The sequence below is a fragment of the Sus scrofa genome, chromosome 15, assembly GCF_054392235.1.
Source record: "Sus scrofa isolate SSC_HxYL_T2T_F1_AM1 chromosome 15, Sscrofa_HxYL_maternal_Yorkshire_Landrace_v2.0, whole genome shotgun sequence".
Classification (NCBI taxonomy): Eukaryota; Metazoa; Chordata; class Mammalia; order Artiodactyla; family Suidae; genus Sus; species Sus scrofa.
Window position 1 is genome coordinate 23,991,531 of NC_139397.1, and position 25,670 is coordinate 24,017,200.

The following is a 25,670-nucleotide window of genomic DNA, read 5'->3' on the forward strand; positions in this document are numbered from 1 at the left end:
ATCTAATCATTGTAGGCAAGCATGGTCTGATAGAACCATCTTGCCAAAAGTATCAGAATAAAGTCCTTGGCTACAACTCTCACCATCCATCTTCCTGTTAGGTATAGCCTTGCTGTTAGAACTGGAAGATGAAATATTCTAAGGCCAACAGCTGAAGCATTTCCTTTTTTGAATAGTATGTCAGTGATACCAAAATCTCTGACTTTGACTTTTTCTCTACTTCATTGCTCCTCAACCCACTTTATGACAGATTTTTTTTTTTAGGTGCTTTAATAATAATTCAGGTTAAAATAAAGTCTTGCAAACCTGTAACCTGAAGACATGTTAAGGTGACCTTGTATATCTGTTTCAATGGCTGTAATATTGTCTGTCCTGTAATAATGGCTGTTCTGTCTTAAAATTTCTGAGGAAAACTCTATTGTGGCTTTCTCCTTTCCTCTTTAAATTCTGCCAACCCACTCGCTATCATTTTCTGGTAAGATCTTTGTGTGTGTGTGTGTGTGTGTGTGTGTGTGTGTGTGTGTGTTTCTCGCTTATCTTTGTGACTTGACTCAACAAGCAGAAACTAGTTATAAGGGTAAGCTACCTGAACTAAATTTAAGCCTCAGTTGATGATGCTTAAACACTTATCCAAAAATAGTACATCCTACAGAAAGAGAAAAGGTCAGTAGAACCAGGATTTTGATGAATCGAGTGAAAACACGTTCATCTTAATTTTAGCATCATGTAATGGACTTGACACTATGCTAAATGAAGTAGAGGCTGTGTCTCCTGTATGGGGGGGGGGGCATTTTAATAAAGTGGTTTTATTTTAAGCACTGGGTAACTTCAAAACTCTAAAAAAGTTTTTTAAAAATCATAATTTTGACAGTAACTCCCCAACATTGTAGCTTTTACTGATATGCAGAGTTATGAAAAAGGATAATCATTTCCTGTAATAAGAATAGTTAAGCCTAAAAACTCAGGTGATAGGGGAAAGTCAGTAACACCTAAGTAGTTGACGAGATTACTCTGAACAATCAAATGGGTGAACAGAGGCAGAGAACCCTTCTCTCTCAGGAACATTGTGAATTAAATAGTGAAATATTGGAGACATGGTGGGATGGAGTGTTACAGAAAATAGAATGGTAGACTCAACAAGGGTGTCAACAGTGTCATTGAAGAAGACTCAAAACTTAGATTGAAGAATACTGTAAGAAAAGTAATAGTGTTTTAGATACCTGTCTAAATGCTTAGCATGTACAACAGCCGAATGAGGTTGCAGTCTCCATTTCATAGCTGAGAGAACTAAGATAAAGGATAGTTATTTTGTCCAAGGTCTTACCATTGGTAAGAGGTGGAGCCTAATTTCGAACCAAGACAATCTGTCTTGAGAGGCTGGAAACCCGGGATGTGATGCAACCTTTCTCGGATGAAAGAAGTTTAGGCTTTTCTAGGAAGAAAGCCTTCCTCCAGGCTTTCACACAGCCTCCTTCTAGGCTTCAGGGGAAAAGAGGCAATTAGGTGAGCTGATATGGAAAAGTAAAAAGCAGAGGAGCAATGACTGGATATAGTTTTCCATCTGAAGTCTTAGGTGTGCACGTCTAAGTAGGAGACAATTTGAGTGGGAATTATGGAGGATAGCTGAGGAGGGTGTAGGAAGCCATCTGGAAGCACCTAAGAACCTCTCTTCTTAACCACGAATGTGCCTCTGAACCTCCCAAAAGCTTTGCAGAATGTTCAAGCAGGCCTGAATACCCTCCCTGGATATTCTGAGCAAGGACCTGGAGACTGAATTTGGAAAAATTTCTCTGTCTGATTTTGAAGTATTCTCTTGTTTGAAAACCTTGTATACATAAATAACTAAAATGTTTAATATTATTAAAATAAAGGAGACCCCTTAGACTAATCAGCTTTTTTTGTGGAAACCACTTATTTTTTTTTAGTCAGTGTCATAATCTCCTGTTCGCTTTTTTTTTTTTTTTTCCCTTCCCATGTCCTGTTTTGGGGTGCCTAACCTTTATGTGGCTCTTGTGTTCAAGCTGTTGCCTAATTCCTTACAGGCTATTAGGTCAGAGTTTAATACTTGACCTCCTCAAGGAGAATTTACATGTCAAATAGGAGCCCTTATACTTGGGAAGACCTGAAAGTTTTTCTCATATAAAACTTTTTCTACAGTGAAGGGTGTCAAGCATAATATTCAGGGAGGGTTTTGAACCTCAGCTCAGGTTGTAAGAGTATAGGCATAAAGTCACTTCTGAATCTAAAACCCACCTACCTCACATATAAGGAGGTAAGCTTCTACATCACTCTTAATGAAAGAGAAGTTTCTTCTGACTTATAAATCTGTATTTTGTGATATTGTGTAAGGTCAGACTTTTTCAGGCACAATTGGTATCGATAAAAATTGATTTTTAACAAGCATAATGGGCAGTTGGGGATGGAAGGACAAAAACTGTTGGAAATAGCTAATTTGGAAAAGAAATGCAAGTAAGGGTAGCCTTAAAATGTGGACACTGTATTATTATGACATTAAATGAGTTAAAGCAGCACTTTCAGCTTAGTAAGGAAAGTACTTTTTCCTTCTCCTCCCTGGTGTTCGGATATGATTTAAACTTGCAGACATCTCAGTGTCCCCTTGGAAGCTCCTCAGTACTCCTCGTGCAGTTGGAGTTGATAATGACGTTGCCAACAAGGATGTGTCTGATGTTCCGTGCCCGGACCCTGCTTCACACTCAGCCAATTAAAAGCCTCTCCCATCTGGAGCCCGGACTCCCTGTTCTGCTTTTTCTCACAGTGTCGCATCTGAGACCGAGGCTGGGTTCCTTGGGCTTCAGATTCTACAAGGAAAACCAAAACTCACGAAGCCACATGATGTTTGACAAAAACTGGCTCAGCTGGAAATTGCTCTTCAGGTGTTTATCAGATGCCTGCCCACAGTTCCCTGAGATAGTTTGCCTTTGTGTCTGCTGGGTGGAGGAAGGAGGGTGGTGCATAGACTTCAAACCTCAATTAAATAAAAATGCTTTCATTCAGTGCACACCTTCACCCAGAACTTTCTACTTAATCTGTGAAAAATATGACTTGAACCCACTTTAGTTCTTTGCTCTATTGGATCCCATGTAAAGAATTTCTAATGATGATTTTCTATAGAAATGGGTTCTATTTCCCCACATATTTTACCCCACTTACAGTAGCACCCAAGCATGAACAGAATAGGAAGAGAAAATGGAGGAAATACAGTGTGCTAGAAGAATATTTTGAAAATATAACTCCATTTTAAGAAAATGTCTGAACCTAGTAAAATATCCAAGCAATTTATATCATTATTTTATGGGTTGGCACAGGATGGTTTGCACCAAGCCCTTTACAAAAAGTGGATTTCCCTCCTCGAGCTGGTCTATCCATCAGACTTCCTTGGAGTTAGGCCTGATCAATGGGGGAGCATACCCTGAGCTGCACTGCCATGAATGCACCATCAGACCCCGTTATGAGGTAGGATTTGTGATTCCAGGTCTCTCTATACTGAACTTCAGTTGCTTTTCCCTTGTAAGATGTGATTATCTGTAAAGTCTAAGACTCTTCTTCAAAACTAATAATGCTTAAACCAGGATGTTGACAATTACTAAAACGTTCCTAATTCAAAGCTGTTAAGCTCTGAGAATAGCGTGGCATAAGCATTTTTGTATGCAGTATCAAGATGGTCCATGGGTCTGGTTGAGACCCTGGTGAAGTGATGTGGCTAAGTCATCAGGCACTTGAAAAACATAGAAAAAAGCAGATGCAGCTGAGTCATCTTAACACATCTCCTAATAGCCAGACTCCCTGTGGCTGGCTCACCTTGGTAAGAATCTGCCTAAAGTGCACAAAAAACCCAGTTTGAGGCTCAGCTGCTCTAATAAGCAGAACTGACGCTTAGAGACTCTAGCTGGCAGATGGGGACTTGATGATTGAGAGAGACTGATCTAGTGTCTGACCACCTGTTGGCAGACAGGGCACTCTTGGAACAACCCCCTACCCCCACCCTCCAGCAAATTCAGACAGAAAGGAGGAGAACTGATGATTTAAAGAAGGAGATGTAAGGAAGCCTTGCATTGAGCCAAGCATTGCAATGTGAGAACAGATAGAGTGAATCAAGGCGGTTGCTTTGCAACAGCCTATGGGATCAAGAGTCTTTGCAGACCAAAGTGAAGTAAAAATTATATTCATTCTATAATATTTCAAAGGTAAGTTTAAAATTATCAAAAATGGTCTTTTAATAGTGCTGGTAGGGCATCAGGAGTATAGAATTTACTTCACTGATATTTCATTGCTACTGTCCAATTAACTTCTGAGTAAGAGGTGGATGCAAGAGTCATTTTCCAGTGATGTGTTTGAGAATTTCTCTGATTTACTCCCAGTGTGATTCACTGTGCAGTTTTTCTTGACTTTGGGGCAATAAGAACAATTCTCTGAACTTGGATTTTGTCATTCTTCAGAGCCAAGGGTTTCAACTTGCTTATAACAAAAAGGAAGATAGAGAGAAATCATTCCCTGGGCACCGTCATCCCTTTTTTAGGAGCTTGTGAAGGCTCCCGATTCAAGCCAGGCTCACAGTTGAGGGTAAGGTCATGCCCAGGGGACTGGCACCCCTCTCCTGGGAACAGTGGAGGAGATTCAGCCTGTTGTCCCAGTTGCCTCTTGTCCCAGCCCTTTAAAAGAGTGAGATCTTCAGCTTGAGCAACTACTATGTACAGAAGTGCTGGGCATCTTAGGAGACACTTATTTTTATGGGATCTTCCTCCTTTCTCTCTTCATCCTTCTTTGCCAGTTTCTCTTCCCTTTGATTTTTTTTTTTTCCACAGCCATCTCACTGTCTCAGGCCTGGAAAAAACAGTGGAAATGATTCCATTCTTTTTCTTTTAGGGATATAGAAACTGAGATCATATTTTTAATTAAGTGGCTTGATGAAGATCACACATCTTGTAGGTGGAATTACCAGGACTGTAGGACAAATTCAATGTCAAATTTCCTTATGTCATGTTGTCTCTGTCAGTACACCTCCTTAGTTATACTGGAAAGGTGGTGGGCAGGTTAGCTAGTGAGTCAAATTGCAAACCTATATGCAGTTATTGTAGCACAGTGCAAAGGGCTGTAGAAGTGCAATTAGAGGAAATAATTCCAGGTAGACTAGATTTTGCCTCTGCTTCTTACTGCATGACCTTTGGCCAATTATTTAACTTCTCTGTTCTTTGGGGTCCTCATATATATAAAATAGAGCATAAAACCCACCTCATGAGGCCAAAATGAGGATTTATTGGATGCATGCATCTGAGGTCATTGTGGTACTTGGTACTGCCAGCTATTACGTTTCTCTAAACAATAGCTAAAACATTTTCCTTCGGATTTCCTTCCTCATCTTTCTCTTCAAACAACATATCTTAGCCCATATTCAACTTAGAAAATTAAAATATCTATTAGTGGCTTTGCAGGAGTAACTTTTCCTCTGTGTAAGTTTTAAGACTTTTCAAATTAGTATAAACTGTGCTTTTTATAAATGTACTGCTTGTTATCCAATTCCAGATCACAAATACAGGTGTAAAATCATACAATTTGCAATGCATGCTACTTCTACCAAATAACTCTTCATCCTTCAAAATATTTTCATGTATTATTACTTTCTATTTTCAATCTGTTGGGCAGAGAACTGCACCCACTTCAACTCTGAATCAATTCTCTGAGCAAATGTCAAAATTTATCCCATCACAGACTTTATTTAAATGTGTTCTTGTAGTCAACTAATTCTGTTACTGCATTTGGAGGGAAAAATCTATTGAATTTGCCTTGTGGGATTTATTTTTCATAAGCCACACTTCGTTATTGCTTTTAATTCCAATATCCTCTGAAGTGCTACAGATTTTTCTTTCATAAAGAGCATTTGTTAATATACTAAGGATTGATGTTACTGAGGAGTAATTTCTAGGCTTCCTGTTCTAATGCTCTTTGAAATGGATTATGGTATTTGGCCTCACATATTACCCCAGTTCACTATAACCTCAGGAAAAACGAGTGGTATTTCCAAGTTAACCAACTACCATGCTCTCTAGAATGTATAGTACAGGTAACTTGATATTTTAGGACCCTGATTCTTTTTTTTTATGCTTTTTAATAATTTTTATTTTTCCATCATAGTTGGTTTACAGTGTTCTGCCAGTTTTATGCTGTATAGCAAGGTGACCCAGTCACACATACATATATACATTCTTTTTCTCACATTATCATGCTCTATCATAAGTGACTAGATAACAGTTCCCAGTGCTATAAGAGCAGGATCTCATTGCTTATCCATTTCAAAGGCAATAGTTTGCATCTATTAACCCCAAATTCCCAGTCCAACCCACTCTCTCCCCTTCCCCTTTGGCAAGCACAAGTCTGTTCTCTGAGTTCAGGAGTATCTTTTCTGTGGAAAAGTTCATTTGTGCCATATATTAGATTTCAGATATGTGATATCATATGACATTTGTCTTTCTCTTTCTGACTTACTTTGCTTAGTATGAAAGTCTCTAGTTCCATACATGTTGCTACAAATGGTATTATTCTATTCTTTTTTATGACTGAGTAGTATCCATTGTGTATGTATACCACATCTTAATGCATTCATCTGTCCATGGACATTAGGTTGCTTCCATGTCTTGGCTGTTGTGAATAGTGCTTCAGTGAACATATGGGTGCATGTGTCTTTTTCAAGAAAAGTTTTGTCTGGATATACACCCAAGAATGGGATTGCTGGGTAGCACCCTGCTTTTTTTAAAAACCAAATCATGTATTATACATTCTTATTATGAAAGTAATATGTTTATAATATGTAAGATCAAATAAGAAAAATTAAAACACAAATCACCTCTTACCCAGAGATAATCACAATTAATATTTTAGTTATATTTTCAATTACATGTATGTTTATGTATTTTTAAAAATGATAATGGATCATACTATTCATATATTTTGTCCATTTTTGAATGACATATACTTATACATATACAAGTCATACTTATTTCAGGTAATTTATAGTTTCTAATTTTTATAAATTTTTATAATAAATGCTAAAATCAGCCCATATAAAAAGAGTAATAATTACTTTTATTGAGTATCTATTATTTGTTAGGCATTTTACATACATATTCCTTTCTTTCTGTACACTCTTTAAGTTGCAAAGTAGGGATTATTACCTTCTCATTATAGATGAAAAAAGAACTGGATTACCTTTTTAAAGTTAATCAATGCCAAATATCCAGAAAGTGAAGTAATTAGTATTCAAAACTAGACAGGCTTATGCGGATTTCTGCTTTTATCATTTATGTTACATGTCCCTAGAGTAAATCACTGAAAGTAAATTAACTATTTCATGGAGAAAACCCATCCTAAATCATTTACTGTATCATCCCACCCAAAGAGACTATATTCTTATCTATATTCTAAAGACTTATTTAGGAGTTGTTGTTGTGGCTCAGCAGTATCCATGAAGATGCAGATTTGATGATCCCTCACCTTGCTCAGTGGGTTAAGGATTCAGTCATTGCCTTGAACTGTGGTGTAGGTTGCAGACTGGGCTCAGATCTGGCTGTGGCTGTGGCGAAGACCAGCAGCTGCAGCTCTGATTTGACTCCTAGCCTAGGAACTTCCATATGTTGCAGATGCAGCCCTGAAAAGCAAAAGACTTTTTTAAAAATCCTCATTATGTATATATACCACATCTTCCTAATCCAATCATCTGTTGATGGACATTTGGGTTGTTTCCATGTCCTGGCTATTGTGAATAGTGCTGCAATGAACATGCGGATGCATGTGTCTCTTTTAAGTAGAGTTTTGTCCAGATATATCCCCAAGAGTGGGATTGTGGGGTCATATGGAAGTTCTATGTATAGATTTCTAAGGTATCTCCAAACTGTTCTCCATAGTGGCTGTACCAGTTTACATTCTCACCAACAGTGCCGGAGAGAGAGGGAGGGAGTGGGAGGGATCGGGAGTTTGGACTTATCAGGCACAACTTAGAATAGATTTACAAGGAGATCCTGCTGAGTAGCATTGAGAACTATGTCTAGATACTCATATTGCAACAGAACAAAGGGTGGGGGAAAAATGTATACATGTAAGGATACCTTGATTCCCTTGCTGTACGGTGGGAAAAAATAAAAAAATAAAAAAATAATAATAAAAAAAAAAGGAGTTCCCGTCGTGGCGCAGTGGTTAATGAATCCGACTAGGAACCATGAGGTTTCGGATTCGGTCCCTGCCCTTGCTCAGTGGGTTAACGATCAGGCGTTGCCATGAGCTATGGTGTAGGTTGCAGACGCAGCTCGGATCCTGCATTGCTGTGGCCCTGGCGTAGGCTGGCGGCTACAGCTCCAATTAGACCCCTAGCCGGGGAACCTCCATATGCCGCGGGAGCGGCCCAAAGAAATAGCAAAAACACAAAATAATAAAAAAAAAAGAAAATTCTAGAGTGACTAGTAAAAAAAAAAAAATCCCATTATGCTAATAAATATCAAAATCATCTTGTTGCTTTTTGCAAGTTTAATCACATTTTAAAATTTTTGAACATTTTCTCTTAATGATATTTCTGAAATGTCTTCCATTCTGATCTCTGATCAGTCAGCATTTTCCAATGAATTGATTACTATGTGAGTAATCATTGATGCAATGACATGGCAATTCATAAGATTTCTCCCCATATTTGAAAAAGCTTAGTTTTTTTTTTTTTAATTTTGAGGCAACATTATTTATAAACATCTTACATTTTATTTGGAAAAAATAAAAATAGGCCAAGGCCAAAATAAAACAAATCACACTTAAATTCATAGTCCAGAAATAAGCAAAACTGTAGCTTTTATAAAATTGTATGTATACTTTAGATATGTTTTTGTTCACAAATATGAAGTACCATTATTTTAGAAGGATTATAAAAGTAGTGTACTGAATGATACAACAACAAAAACCAGTATTGAATTATATGAAGTAAAAAGTCTTCTGGACAACACCATCCCTTCATCCCTTTTTCTGTATTTAACAGTTTTTGACCATTTCTATTGTGAGTCTTTAGATGGACACTTTCATAACACCAAATATTAATCTTAACTTATTAATAGATCCCCACAGTATGAAGAAACTTTATTAGGTTAATTTGTAGTTGGTGAAAAAACACTAAATTTAATCCATGGGGAAAAAAAATGTCACAAAATGGAACATCATGGAATTAGGAAATTTTTCTAGCCGAGTATCAACTCTCACTGAGGGGTACAAACGCAAATAAAAGGGCAACTCATAAAATTCAAGAATTTCCAATTTTATATTTTAAATTAGGAATGAATTTTGAGATACATGTGTCATGTTTCTTTCATAATTATATTTTCCTTAAACTAAATTTAATTGTCTATAACTGGTGACCAGGAGACATGAAATGTTGAGGTGGCAGGAAAGTGTGGGGAACAATTTTTACAGCTGTGACTTATCCACCTACATTTCCTAGAAATATAATTGGCTTAAAATTAGTAGTTTTTATATTTTCATTTAACTTTTAACTTTAGAAAGGGTACTTCTGAAAGTGAAAATCATATACATGGTTTTCAAAACCAGATTTTTTTGCAAATTCAAGATACTGTTTTGAAGATAACAAGAAAAAATATTTGGTCTAAATTAAACTAGAGCCCTTATCATTTTTCCTCTCCTCCCCACTCTGTTGTCATGTAGTAAGTTAAATGAAAACAAACAAACAAAAATCCAGGAAAGAATGTTCAATTTGGACCTTGGTTATAAACATAACATATTTGAGTTTTCGATGTCTTGATTCCTTGTATGATCTAAGAGTTTGTTCATCTTTGGCCTGAAATTGGATTACTTTTCCATTTGAAGTGGTACACCATTTAAGAAACCCAGTAGTAATACACTTCATTATAATTTCTCACTCAAGTGAATATATTTTTAAAATACATGTTTTTTTAATTAGAGCACCTGCTATGCTTTGGTATTACCAAATGCCATTATAACAGAACCATATTTACAGCTCAAATATTAGAACTTAGAGAAAATATAAATCTACCTCAAATCTCTCCTTAGATCTTAAACTTATTCATTCTTATCTAAACATCTGTTTATCTTCGTTTCTAACTAATTCACACCAATCAAGGTGAGAGGCACTTTGCCCAGGCCATTATCTCAGACACTATAACCTTGGGACTACAACAGATAGCAAAATCCCCTCACCTTTGCTTCTACTTCAGCTTTTAACTCCTTAAGGAAGGAGGAGTTCAATTTTAATGCTCATTTTCACTGAGCCCACGGCAATCATTAACATCTCCCCTGACTTTCTGGGTATTTATGGGGAAACAGTCTCTCTTAACTAAAAAATGGTTAGAAGAAAGGTCGACTGCACTTGTGACATTTAATAGCCTGAACACTATTACTATTTTTCAGCCAGAAATTACCTTTCGATCTCACTGTTCCTCATCCTTCATATCCTATTTAATTTTAATTTATTCCTTCCTTTAGTTTTCCTATTGTCTTTCTTGTATGTTTAATGATTATCTGTTTTCATTCCCTCTAGGTTAGTAAATTTAATAAGGTATAGTATAAAATATATAGTGTTCAGTTTCTACCATAGCCACTAGAGCAAAGAGTATCGCCCTTGATTTTTAGGGTGTGAATTTGGTTAAAATTCGCTTCATATAGAGTATCTTATCAATTTCAGATTTGTCTGTATAATAATTATTGGTTTTGGCACAGAGCACATGTGAGATAAATATTGAAGGGGTATAACATTATGAGAACATTGTGACAAAATTAATATTTTCATTTATTCTGACCCTTGATCTTTTAAATTCTGTATCTCTTTGCATACTGAACAATTCATCTCATCTATTTTTTACTTGCCCACTTTTATCTTGAACTATATGGTGCTAAGAAATTATACCAAATCTAAGCTTCCAAAAGTAATTTAATTAGAACACATTATTTTCCAAATAAAGTTAAGTGGTTTTCATTACAAATTAAGGCAAGCAAATTACTCTTACAGTTTCTTTTCTGTTATTATGAGTATGGGTTTGTTATTTAAGGCAAGAGATACAATCTGTGGTATTACAAGTTTATAAAAAACATTTTCTCATGAAACATATTTAGGTCAGTTTCCAAATATCAAGTCATAAAGGTACAAATTTATTTATTTTTTTATCTAGTAAAGGTCCTATCAATATTGACTCTTTCCAGGAATCATTTGATTTTTTTTTCTTCCTTTTTGCCTTTCTGGGAAACATGAGGATCATCCATAATAGAAAGCATTATAAAGTAAGACAAACTTACTATGTCACTTAGCCTGATTGCTATTGACATTTTTGGTGAATTTTCAGTGGAGAGTGTGAGAATGTGTAATTTTTTAAAATTTTGCTTCTAGTGTTCATTTATATTTTAGGACACTTGCTGGAATGGCCTGGAGGTGATAATTTGAAGAAAGACATTAGTTCAGGAAATAAAATTATAGGGAAAATAGTTTCCTCTATAAAAGAATTAAACTATCATATCAGTTTTTATTAATTCAACTTCCTATAAGCTATTTAATAATAATTTTAAATAATACTTTTAAGAAACGAAGAGCTTTAACATAAAAGTCAAGGCCACCTTTTATATGAAAGAAAGAAACATATATAATTCCCAGACTCTATTTAGTCAACTTTGTGATTTCTGCTGCTTATGAATAAACACCTCAATTTAGTTGGGACACTTTTTAAATCTGATCTTGAAGAATGTTAGTCAGTTATGGGCATTAAGCACCCCCCAAATTAAGCACATTTGCATCTCTGAAACATGTTTGTGTACTACCATTTTTTCCTCCTTTCAACTAACATTAAATTTCCATAGATTGATTTTTTTAAAGATAAAAATAACCCAATAGAAAAATGAAGTGATATTAACAGCAGCTTATATAAAAAAACAGCCAATAGGAGACCCTTGGTGGCTCAGCAGGTTAAGGATCTGGCATTGTCACTGTTGGATAGGTTCAATTAAAAACATAGCCAACAAACATATGAAAAGATGCTGTCCATCTCATTGTCAGGTGACTATGGACCTAAAGACTAGAAATGTTTTTATGCAAGTAAAACCACAGGAGCAGATTCTTTAGGACACTAGTTCACTGGAGCCTGTGACTGATCTGACCTGAAACTCTGCTTCTGTTATTGTTTGATGGTCTGGATGAAAGACACGGTTGATTTTGTGTATGACTATTCACATTTGGGGGAAAACGGAGTATTTTGCATCATATCAGTGATTTTTTTTTTTTTTTTTTTTTTTTTGGTCACAGTTTGTTTGCAACAAGAAAACTTGATAAGCCCAAATCAGTTCAGTAGCTTTCATCATAATTTTGCTAGGAATTTATTTATTAATGATTTTGCTATTTACTCTTCCTAAAGAACAAAGTTCTCTGGCATTAGAAAAATACCAACAATTCTATCTGAAAGAATTATCTCTAAATTGTATTTTTAAATGGAAAATGTATTTTTAAGTGGCACATATTGATCTAAATTAAAAAAACAATAATTTTTATAAATTAGCTGGAAATCAATGAGAGATGTAACTTAGTGAAAAATGAAGAAAATCTAATATTTTAAAGTATTGTGACTAAGTTGGTCTTATTCCAGGGGCTTTTTACAATCTTCCTGACAAGAACCAATAGCTGTAACTCAAACAAATTAATAAATTACTGCTATGTAACAGCAATCTATTTAAAGATAAAAGATTTTAAGGAGAAAATAAGATCAATAATGGCATTAAATGATTACTTGATCATATTTTAAAAGCAATTATGTGAATTTTAGAATAAAAGCATAAGGAAGAAAAATTTGGTAAATAAACAACCCTTTAACAAGAAGCACACCCTTTGAAGATTGATTTATAGTCAGTTTCAGTATCCTCTTTGTGAAGTATAACAGGTAAATAATTGGGTGCAGCCTAGTGCCATATACATGATTGAATAGTTTTGGAATGAAGAGGGGCAGCAAAGCTTAAAAGAAAATGATAGTCTTTTCAAATAGTACAAACAACAATGCATATTAATATGCTTCAAAGCACTACCTGAAAGATCAAATGGCCGTCAGATGTTGATCTCATTCTTTATCTTGGTGATGGCAGAGCAGAAGCTAAGAATTTAACAAATTTGTCACTCTTATAATAACTTAAGACATGTATATGTTATGTAACAAGTGTTTGGTACATATCTGGGGTCGTAGCCCTGAATGCCTAAGCAACCAATGTATCCTCATTAGAGAGAATGTGTCAAAAGAATATCTACTTGATTATCGTTCAATGATGATCTTAATGTGATAGTTAAGATTATAACTTCATAGATATGCATTACCAAGCAGACAGATGTATTTTAAATAGTCTTCCAACTCACCATTGACTTACTACTTTCCATATGGGAGAAGGAAGGAACAGGTGATATGTAATTATGATTTTGAATCAACAAATTTGTAGTTCATGATAGAAATGGCTCATTTAGTAAATATTTTATAGAGCCAACCACAACAAAATCAACAACTCGAAGCCAAAATTGACAATGGAAAGACAACAATGGAAATGAAGCTTGAGAGCTGGGTGAAGAAGTCATAGATAAGTTACAGAACACTAGCCATTTGCATGTAATTAATTGAATTAGTAATGATAAAACGAGGAAGAACATTGTTCGCTATCTCTGTACTGAAAAAGGAGTCTTTGGGTGAAATACTCAGTAAAAGGAGTAGGAAGAGGTACAAGATGGATGATTAGAGACATTCTGAGTCCACCCTATGACACAAGCAACCTTATTGCTCTAAGAAATTGTTCCTTAAAACTGCCAAGAATAGTAGTTCTGAAAATGTCGTACCATACATTTCCTCCCTATATTCAGGTCATCTCTCTTCAGTGACATAGTTTACAAAGCAGTTTTTTAAAATGTGCTGCTGACACTTATATCCATATGTTTATGTAAACCAAGTTTCCAGGAAAACCGTAATATAAAGCAGAGTAGAGAATTTGTCTAAACATGGCCCCTGATCTTGGTGATGTCACCAAGTCCAAGCTCATACAGTGGCTCGGCCCCAAAGAACCAAATTAGCCAAATGAGAATTCACACTTCTTTTACACTAAAAGGGGGGAGGTGTGGTTGGTATAGGAGTCCTTTGTTCTTGGAACTGTCCACGTAGGTCAGGTCAGGATGTTCCTGTGAAACTCTCACAAGTGTTATTCTCCATTCTGCAACTATTTTTTTTTTTTTTAAATCTCTGTGAATGTTATACCTTAAAAGTAAGAGCCTTGAGAATGGGCTGCCCTGTATATTTCAGGCTATAGACGCCATTATTTTGCAAAGGTGTAGTATCAACGTGACTGAAGACAGGCAACAGAGACAAGGGTCATAGCTAAAGAAATAGACCCGATATGGAGTCAGATTTGTTCTGCTATAACAGTAAAGCTTTCTTTCATCCAGCACAATTTTCTAAAATTTACTTGTTCAGTATTGCATTGAAAAAAATATATCTAAGACAGATTGCAGTTCTTTGTTTATAGAGGCTGAAACTTTATTTTTATACATCAACATATTGTGGAGATGAATGCAAATCATATGAAAATATCAAAGAATTTGTCTTTTATTAATTTTTGGCCTAGTTCTTTCCCTTCTCCTTCCATCCAGTATCACTGAGTCCCTTATATCATTGGCATGTGTTTGTAAATGCTCAAACACTGGCATAGTCCTTGTCTCACCTTTTATGAATGAGCAAATGGGGCCCACAGAAGCAAAATGCCTGATCTAATACCTTAAAATTAGCTAATTCCTGAGTTAGAGCCCTATTACATGTTTACTAACCCACTTAGTTTCCTACTACATTACAACTCTCTCGCTCTTGACACAAGGAGTAACTGATGAGATTAGATGACTTTTTCAAGAAAATTAAAGCTAAAAGAGTTATTGAATAATATGTCAACAAACAGAGCAAGAAATGAGATTGCACTGAAATAAGTCAGCTGTTGAAAGTGTTGCTCTCAAAACTCACTTTAAAACCACTCACCTCTTCCAGTTACACATGTACACTATTGTATCACTACGCTTAATACTAGAGATGATAGTAATGACTGAGGTAATATTCAGCAAACCCCCTTTATGACTGACATGCTTACTCATGAAAACTCAAGACAATCTTAGAAAAAATAAAGTTTATATTTTTTATTAACTTACTTTGAACTTCCATTAAATTTGCTTTAACTTTTTTAGAACTCCAGGAAAATACCCAGTACTTATTTTTAGAATTTCCAATATAATAGAAATATTTACTTTTCAGTTACTGACAAGATTAACCACTTGGGGTTTTTGTTGCTATTGTTTTTCTCTTTATTGTCCTGCCCCCAACTTCCAAAGCAGGTAGACAAGCTGTTGAATTTCCTTTTTGTAGAACAAATTGACAGTATGTAAAATATTTCATCAGTTCTTAGCATGGTCCACTGTTCCTTTGCTGTGCTAGAAGGCAAGTTGTACACAAACTAATGTTTTGAATATCCAAGGAGATGCTCTTTTTCTTTTTTCTAACCCTTTCACACCATTACTACCAAAGACACAACGTGATTACAACACTTTGGACATTCTTTAGCCACAAAAGTGGTTTTGAATCCAAGTCTCATCCCACACCACTGGGGTTGAAAAAACTCTTTAAATAAATGTCATTGAGCACCTGAGGTGACAAATAACATCTTCACAAACATTAAAAGTGCTACAGGCAGGCATGCATCATTCCTAGATGGAATCTGAGACTCTGGCATAGGAGACGTACAGAGTTTGGAATAAGGTGGGGAGGAAAGGCATCCTTCTTACCTTAGAAATCTACACATAGAACTTCCATATAACCCTGCAATCCCACTCTTGGGCATCTATCCGGACAAAACTCTACTTAAAAGAGACACATGCACCCGCATGTTCATTGCAGCACTATTCACAATAGCCAGGACATGGAAACAACCCAAATGTCCATCAACAGATGATTGGATTCGGAAGGTGTGGTATATATACACAATGGAATACTACTCAGCCATAAAAAAGAATGACATAATGCCATTTGCAGCAACATGGATGGAACTAGAGAATCTCATACTGAGTGAAATGAGCCAGAAAGACAAAGGCAAATACCATATGATATCACTTATAACTGGAATCTAATATCCAGCACAAATGAACATCTCCTCAGAAAAGAAAATCATGGACTTTGAATAAATTCTTAATGTCTATACTAGGCTGAACATACCATATAATGATCTTGTATCTGAGAAATATCAGTTAAGCTGTCACTAATGGCAGTCAAACAAGGAGAAAGAATAGCCCAATTAAAAAAAAAAAATGCTGATCAGCCTGTTGCCTCGGGAAGAAAAGGAGAGGAAGTTAGTCATTGGCAATTTGTTAGTTTACTGCCAGAGATGCTTTGTTTCTTCATTCTCCTTAAAATCTCCAGAGGTGTGCCATGTGTCTCTCCTTCCTGACCACGCCCCCTTCACCAAAATATATAGCTGGACTTGTGATTTATAAGCTGTGATAATTTCTAAGATGAAAATTTTTCCAACACTTTAGACTTAGCCACAGTTTTCATTTTCTGTGCATAGCCCTAGCAGGGGTAAAAGTATCAGCATATACTGCTCTGCTTCTCCCCCACTGCCCGTATCTTCTTCACTGTCAGCAAAACTTGGATGGTTGCCCAAAGAGTCTAGATGTTACTTCTACCTTGTGTCTCAGAAGAAGCATACCACTTGTTTTTGTTTCAACATTAGTCATTAGTGTATCCTTTTAAAAACTTGTACTTATTTTGAAATTTAAATTGATGAGCATTTTCGGTATTAGTAATAGACTATATATAATTTTACTTATAAATTATAGTGTACACACATGCTGAATTTAATATATCTGTCCAATAACCTGGGACAATAATTTTGATCTGCATTTCCTTTAGAGAGAGTAGCCGTCCTCAATTTTAAACCAAGGTGACATCTAGTATCTGACTCCTTTATTGACAATTTCAGAAGAGTGGCCCTAGATTGAATCAGCTTTAACCACTCTTTCCATTTAAGACACATTGAGTTATATTGACAAGCCAAGGTGGCATGAACAGATGTTGCCACTAACTGTGGCGTCTGATATTTAGAAAACACAAGACCTCTACCACTGATCAACCAATTCAACATTACTAATTAATTTGAGATGCTCTAGTGGAAAAAAACTATTTTCAACCCCAAAGAGCAGTATTTGACATAAGAGCTATCATTCAAGTACACTATTACCCATCCCCTAAAATTTGACTTTGTCAGTAGCTAAAATTTGAAAAGGAGGTAGTCCAGAATAATATTAGCATGTAGTTAATAGTTACCAATTAGTTCCTGAGAAGACTTGCTTTCTGGGTTATTAAGATAGAGAGGATCCTTTGGGGTTGATGCTGGACAGAAATTAATTTTTATTGACATTTATATCCTACCTCTGAGCTTTCAGAAAATAAAAATGGAATCAAATCAGGTCAGGCAAGTACAAATGAGAAGATATTGCTGAAAACTGCATGAGCACCTAAGCACCTAAACCCAAATTAAACACAAGCAACTCTGAATTGCAACCCCACCTGTGAATCATGCTGGGGGAGAAAATACAGAGGGTTTATTTAGAAAGTCTTAGCAGTAGGAAAGTAAGGGGGAAAAAGCTTCAAAATTGCTAATTTATTTTGCTTAGGGGCTCATCAAGACTAGTAGACACAGGAAGGATTTCAGACTATCTCATAAAGTGGCTTACACTCATTTGCAGAGCTGGACGTATTAGTCTAGAATCAAAACGTTATTGCTTTTAGTCTCTGAGCATAACTGAGCACAGCATGCTATAGAAAGATTTCAGGCCGCCAAAACTCCTTGGCTTCAGCAGATTTTTTAGCTTTTGCAAATGACAAAAACATGCAGAGTAGAAGCCATCCTTTCAAGCAAGTTCCTGTTAGCTGATCACCTTAAATTACAATTTAGAAGTTTGTTGCTGAAAGAGTTTATTTTCCTCCTGATCCTTCCCGAAACCCTCCTTCATTACTTTAAAGTGATGTATTTCTCTCCAAGTATCATATTCACACCAGAGTTCTAGCACTAAAACAAGAGTCATTTCCCTGGAGGGTTGGTCGCTTTTGCAAAAGAAATTTTCATTAAAACACTAGTGTCTGTGACTCTCAAAAGTGAAATAAAATATAAAGCTTGCTAGGCATAAAAATACCTGTTCTCCAAATTGCAGGACTTCAGCTCTACAATTTTGCTGCTAAGGCTGTTGAACATTTTAAGGAGTGCTTCTAATCCCCTTTATAGCTCTGTGCTGAATGCAGAAACACTGTTCTCTGGCGAGAGAGTGATCTTGGAAGTGTTAAAAAGTGTCAGTTGGCTTTTGTGAGGTTATGGAGAACTTCGTGAATTTTTATTACGTGCCCTACCCCAAAAATATGTGTCTGACCAGCATTCTTTGAGGGATCATCTGTGATGCTAGTCCAGATCCCCATCCTCAGAGGTAAGCTGCTGGGGTCTACCTGAATTAAATTTCCTTGACTTTAACTATCAAACAAATAATCCCTGACTAGCTTTATAATGGAAGTAAATGTTCCACATTTTCGGGGAAGTATTTTAGCATCCGTAGTCTTTGAAGCAAAAACCAGTTCTTAGCTTCCGTACTGCTCTAAGGTAAGCTGCTTTCTTATAAACGGGGAAACTATGGACATTTGCTAACTTTGTGGGTTGTGAATCGAGGAAGAATAGAATCCCTGAAATAATCAATTTGTTCACTTTGGTCACCATCATAAAAAGAGTATGATTCTAGAAACAAATGTGGGCTATATTAGTCCAGTATAATTAACATTGCTGATTCTATTTGTGAAAGAATGCCTGAAAGTCAATAAAACAAAAATTACAATCAAAACCCTTAGGTATTTGGGGATTATCATTTCTTTTGTTTAAGCTTATTGAGATTTCCAGCTGCTTCCTCAAGTCAAAAATAAAATAAATAAAACCCCAAACCCAATACCTTATTTTCTCCATACACATCTGAAATTATCACATTATCCATGCATATTTCCAATCTTAATCTGATTTGGAAAAGCAAATTTGTGTTTCATTCTCTGATAAAATTCTGGGTCATTTGGTCCCTGTCCTAGTTTGCCTGTCTGAAAGTAGTTTTCACATTCCTCTGTTCCAGCTCTGATCCCTGTTCAAAATGCAGCTCCCTTTCCAGGTCATGAGTTTCTCACTGTCTCTGCTTATGGCAACTTGCATGAAGCCTGAATATGCAACGTAGGAGTTTCTTTGAGAAACGAAAAGCGTATGTAAATAGGAACATTTGGATCAAAGAGGAGGAATTGCCAAATAAAAATCCATTTTACCTTTTATTATGATGTTACAAAACCCGAATTAATACTCAAAACAGAAATAAACTGCCTAGAGAGACAAGCTACTTCAAGATGAATTTAAAACACACAGGCCATGTACCGCTAAAACTTAGGAAACATCACTTACTCAGAGCACATTGTGTTTTGAGTACTAGTGGTCATCGGCAGTAACATTTATTGATAGAGCCATCTATTCATCCCGCAGATGTCTGATAAGAACAGTTTTTCATACTACATTTAGTGCATCCAAAAATAATGTGTTATCTTAGATCCAGAAAACATTAATGTTGTATATTTAGTGTAGTTATTCACATTAAGGGTTGAGCAGCTTTTACTCTAAACTTTACCTTCTGCATTCTTTCTTCTAATCTTTGGTGATACCATAATTTTACAGTTGGACTTGTAGTCCAACAAAGAAGGGTATGAGGTTAAGGGAAATCGACAGTGGAAATAAGCTCTACTGACACCTATCACTGCTCAGTGTTAAAGCTAGTAAATCAGAGAGAAGATCACCATCACTGAATACTGTCTAAGCACCAAACATTGTTAGTCTGGACTCTAACTCTCTTAGCATCATAAGCTATAGATGAGAACAGACATTGCATATGGCTAGTTAGGATCAATTAATTGGTAATTTGATCTTCAAGCAAGGAATAAAACGAAAGATTATCATTTGTAATCATGACAAAATATTTTCAGCTAGTGTTTCATAAGATAATAAGTTTATTTGAAATACAGTCTTTATATTGCGACATCTCAGTCTATTAAATTTAAATGTTTGGATGGCTTTATTCTAGCCATCTCACAATTTACTAGGATAATAAAAGAATTCATTTTAACTAATAACTGCTCACAGAAGGCTTGCTATGTAAAAACTGAGTTTTATTGAATTTGAACCTGGTCTGGCATTAACATTCCTGTTTAAAAGATATAACATTTATTATGCTGTATTATACTCATAGTCTGCACATTAGCCCTACCATTTCCTCAAAGGAGCTTTGTAGAAGTACTGAAAATGTTCACTTGGATAAAATATGTTTATTTCATTAATAGCTTTGTCACCAAATTAAAAGTATATTTTAAAATATACACAAATTAAGAATGACTTGGCCATTTTGCAAGGTGATCTTTGGACTTCCAGAAGACTCAGAATCAATTAAAAGCTGGATTAGATTCATCATCTTTTCGGGACTCATTACTTCTTGTCTTATTAGATGCTTAAAAAGACTTTTAAGAAATTTAGTAAAAATACTTTGAAAGAATATTAATAGGATTTATTTTTATAAGTCTAAATGGGATTAGGACAATATGTCTAATGTATCTGTATATTACAATATCTTGAGCATGTCTAATAATAATAGTTAGCACTTACCACTTCCTATGGCAAGCAACTCATGTGATTTACATACATTATCTCATTTCATCTTTATTATATCACATGAGGTAGGTACAAATTGTTATAAGTGAGAACAATGAGATGTAAAGTGAGACCCATATGATGGCTTGCTCAGGATAACATAGCCAAGTCTTAGTGCTAAAGATAACACAGTCTTTATTTGGTACAACCATACATTATGTAAATAGTAACTGGTCTGTGGAATTTTAAATAACTTTAATAATAAAAAAAAAATATGCTCTTTTAGGGTGGTAACCAACCTATGTGAATCCCGAAATCTTAAGTTTTCTGTTTACAAATTTTCTGAGTTCCAACTGGCATCTCATTTAAAATTAATGGTCCCAATAAGGAAAAATTTATCTTCACATTAATTATAATAAATTGAAAATAAGACACCATCCATATGCTTTTGGTTTTTTAGTGAATTTGGCAGTCTTAACTTTTTGTGTGGGTGTGGTAAGCAACCTTATATAGGAATACAAAAGAACTAATTAGAGTCAGTTTTTCCTCCTGAAATAAGTTTGTGTGTAAGATAAATTCTCCATTAGAATGTAAATGTCTTTGAGACAGGAAAAGTTGGTTTGAAGTCACATTAAGCTGTGAGTGATTGTGAATGGGAGAATGCTTTAACAGAAGAAATGTGAATTGCACAGTATACACCCCAGTGGATGGAAAGATCTAAGGGGAAATCTGAATATGGTGAGTAAGACTTAAGAGCTTGAGAGAAAGGGAGGCTGTGAATGTCTCTAAAAACCTTTGTGGATTTTGTATTACTATATAAGTTTAACATCTGCATTAAGGGGAATTTTACCTTAAAGCTTCAGGAAACTCAAGGAAGAACAGATGTGTTTCTAGATAGCCCAAAACCCAGAATAAGAGCATATCACTAGCTAAGGCAGCTACTTTCTCTTGGGTCTTCCTCTACCTCTTTTTTGCTCTGTCCCTTTCTCTTTCTCTCTACCTACTTCATCCATCTAACTCTGAAGATTGGTTTTCTCTGCTCCTGCACTTTTGATAACCAAACTAATCTAACCAGCGGAATTCATTTTTGGTCCAGTTAAGCTACATGGTACCTTTCAGTTCCTGTTTCAGTATTCTTTGAAGAGAAAGTGATTTGTTAGCTAGGGTCAGATGTGTGCTACTTGTCAAATCGGCTATGGCTGTGTTGGCACACTATGCATGGGGTTTGGGGCACCAAAATATTTCAAGGGTAGTTTGTCATTGGGATAATGTTCAGATCAAATCATAGGAATAAATAAGAAATGGTAAAATTTGAGTAATTGACAAGGTAATTTTCCTAAAGACAAGGGATGAAAGGTTAAGAATAATTCCTAGATCATCCTGGCAAAGACAGTCAATTAGATCAGCTAGGTATAATTATTGGGATAAAATACATTTTTCTAGGTTATTCCTGGAGCTTATATGACAAGAATTTGAATGATAAAAAATCAATATAATGGAGAAAATGATTTTTCCTAACATGGTTGATCATGTATTGATACACAATAGATGGAAATTTAATGCCATAGAATAGACTGAGTCAGTGTTAACTTTGCTAAACTCAACCTAATGAATTTCCTATATTCAAAGGTGACTTTCAGATTAATTCTGTTTACTCCATAGCCTGTATCTGTATTCCATAAAACTGAGCTGAAAATATTTCCACTGTATTGTCTTTTCCCTTCTGTGTCTGAACCTATGACTTTAAATAATTCCCAGTTAAGCTTTATTCTAGGAAGGGTAAGCACTTACTCTATTATTCAAATCTTTTGCAATGTTCATAATGATTCTCTCTCTGGCTGTTTTAAAGCTAAATTGTTTTTACCCTTTTGGCTAATACAACAGATAATGCAATTGTGAGGAAGAAAACTGATCCTAAAATATATTTCAGTGCTCAGAGTTCCACTGGAATCCTGTAGTTTACAGTGGTGACCAGAGGATAGCTGTTCTTTGCTATCATTAAAGGTATTTGGTGGTAATAATAATGTTTAGAGTTTTCTGACAGATCCACTTTAGGTTTTCCCAGTCAAAACCATCATCCATACCCCTATTTAAATTTTATAGACAATGTAGAAGGGGAACTTAACAAAAAAAACTGTCCTCTACTGAGAGGACTAAAGAAAAGGAAAATATTCAACAGGTTGAAGAGGATTGTGATAATAGTGTGAGAAAAGTAGTATTCGATTTGAAGTTTAGAAATACTATTTATGCAAAAACAATGCTGGTCATACTGAAAATTGTCAGGGTGCCACAATTTACCTTCTAGCCTTTACCCACCTCTTTCTCTTATCCTTTTGGGCCTATTACCCGATCCACCACTTAGTGATGTCTATGTGACTTTCTACTTTCCTTCAGGCCTTGTTCCATCAATTCACTCTCAGGAAAGGGTCTGATGACCTTGATGGACAACTAAAAACTTGCTGATAAGTCTTAATACTTAATCCCATCCAATACATTTCACCAAGCAGTGAAGTCCGAAAACAAAGATGCCCCAGTCTGGGGCTTTAATAAATATTTTAAGAAATTGGTACTTTCTTAGTAATTAGTACTTTTTAAAGTATCATTAGCACTTGCTGAAGAGGTCAAAACAATGTATCTCTGCCAACTTGTAAAGAGACCATAGTTGGGATGAGTTGGGATGCGAACAATTTGTTCTAGAACACATTATCCAAAAGGGATCACTTTTTAACCGTTCTTAAAAGTTATGCGTTAAGATGATGTGTGAGCTTGCTAATGCTGCTGTAACAAAATATCACAGGCTGGGTGGCTCAGACAAGAGAAACTTTTTTTCTTAAAATTTTGGAGGCTTGAAGTCTAAAGATCAAGGTGTCAGCAGCGTTGGTTTCTTCCGACACCTCTCCCCTCAGCATGTAGACAACCCCTCCTCACTGGGTCCTCAAATGTTCTTTTCTTGTGCACTTGCACCCCTGCTTCTTTGTCTGTGTCCACATTTTCCCCTCTTACAAAGACACAAGTCAGAGTGGATTAGGATCCACCTCGAAGACTTCATTTTACCGAATTACCTTTTGAAAGATTATAGCCAGTCAAATGCTGAGGTATTGGGAGTTAGGACTTGGACATAAGAATTTTGAAGGGACCGAAGATTATTAAGACTATCATGATAAGATACTGGAAGAAGCACTTTAGGAGTTCCCACTGTGGCTCAGAAGTAATGAACCTGACTTGGTCCTTGAGAACCCATGAGAACATGGATTTAATCCCTGGCCTCACTGAGTGGGCTAAGGATCCTGCGTTACTGCGGCTATGGTGTAGACCAGCAGCTGCAGCTCTGATTCTACCCCTAGTCTGGGAACTTCCATATGCCCAGGTACAGCCCTAAAAAGCAACAACAACAAAACACTTTAGAAAACTGAAAATATCACTGAATGGACTGTTTGAAATTTCAGAAAATTAGTCCAGAAATGATTTCAAAAGTTTTTTTGTTTTTTTTTTTTATTTTCCCACTGTACAGCAAGGGGGTCAGGTTATACATTGCAATTACAGTTTTTTTCCCCCACCCTTTCTTCTGTTGCAACATGAGTATCTAGACATAGTTCTCAATGCTATTCAGCAGGATCTCCTTGTAAATCTATTCTAGGTTGTGTCTGATAGGCCCAAGCTCCTGATCCCTCCCACTCCCTCCCCCTCCCATCAGGCAACCACAAGTCTCTTCTCCAGGTCCATGATTTTCTTTTCTGAGGAGATGTTCATTTGTGCTGGATATTAGATTCCAGTTATAAGTGATATCATATGGTATTTGCCTTTGTCTTTCTGGCTCATTTCACTCAGTATGAGATTCTCTAGTTCCATCCATGTTGCTGCAAATGGCATTATGTCATCCTTTTTTATGGCTGAGTAGTATTCCATTGTGTATTTTAAAAGTTTTTTAAAATGTGTATGCGTGTGTGTACTGACACCAGCCATTATCTCCCACCCTGACCATAGATCCTGCTATTCCTGGAGGCAGAACCTAATACCTACTGGTAGGTATTTGATCCCTACAAAAAGAGCCAGTGAGAAGGAATTCTTTCTGGCATTCTGAAGAGATCTGTGTTGTATTGTTGTTCCTATGATATCATCAATAAAATAAGGCATTACAGAAACTAGAGCTAATATATATTTTACATAAATATTTTATTTTGAGTGGAAATGATTGTTGATTCTGGGAAATATCAGCAGAAACATGTCAAAAAATAAGCCTTTTTCTTTCACCTCTCCATTTCCTTAACACTGGAGTTCTGAGAGTTGTCTAAACTAACATAGCAATTAGATGGCACTTCAATATTTCAAATCTGCTGACTGAAGCAACACAAAGATTGCTGTGAATGTAAAAATAAAAAATGTTTGGCATATGTTGGAAGATTTTTCTAATTAAAAAGTATAAAAATTTGGCACCTAGAATAATGCTTATCACTTTGGATCTTAATAAATACCTGTTGTTGAGTGAATCAGACTGTCTCCCACTTGTGGGGCATTGCACACCTGCCTGTCATAGCATTGCCTGCATTGCATAGTGATCACGTGTTCTGCTTTTATCACCCTAACTAGACTGTACACTTGATACAGTGAAGTGCTTGACACATGACAGACACTGAATAAATACTTCTTGACCAAAGGAGATAACCTATCTTCGCAATAACAATGCTAACACAACTAGCTTTCCCTAGCCCTGAGTGAGAATTGTGGGAGTACATCTAGAAATTGGACGCCCCAACTCCCTCAAGTATGTCAAGTATATGGCTTTTTTTTTTTTTTTTTTTTTTTTTTTTTTGCTTTTTTAAGGCCATACCCAAGGCATATGGAAGTTCCCGGGATAGGGGTTGAATTGGAGCTACAGTTGCCAGCCTACGCCGCAGGTACCATAACAT

General features: G+C 35.9%; 1 protein-coding gene and 1 long non-coding RNA gene across 6 annotated transcripts in view; both read left to right on the forward strand.

The window, feature by feature from the left end:
• LRP1B (LDL receptor related protein 1B) overlaps positions 1-25,670 on the forward strand; it is a 1,884,722-nt gene that overhangs the window by 404,361 nt on the left and 1,454,691 nt on the right. The gene's annotated exons all lie outside the window — the stretch shown is intronic.
• Positions 1,290-8,776, forward strand: LOC146395752 (uncharacterized). The gene is made up of 2 exons (XR_014829231.1): positions 1,290-6,409; positions 6,753-8,776. It is a non-coding gene; the product is annotated as an uncharacterized LOC146395752 (long non-coding RNA).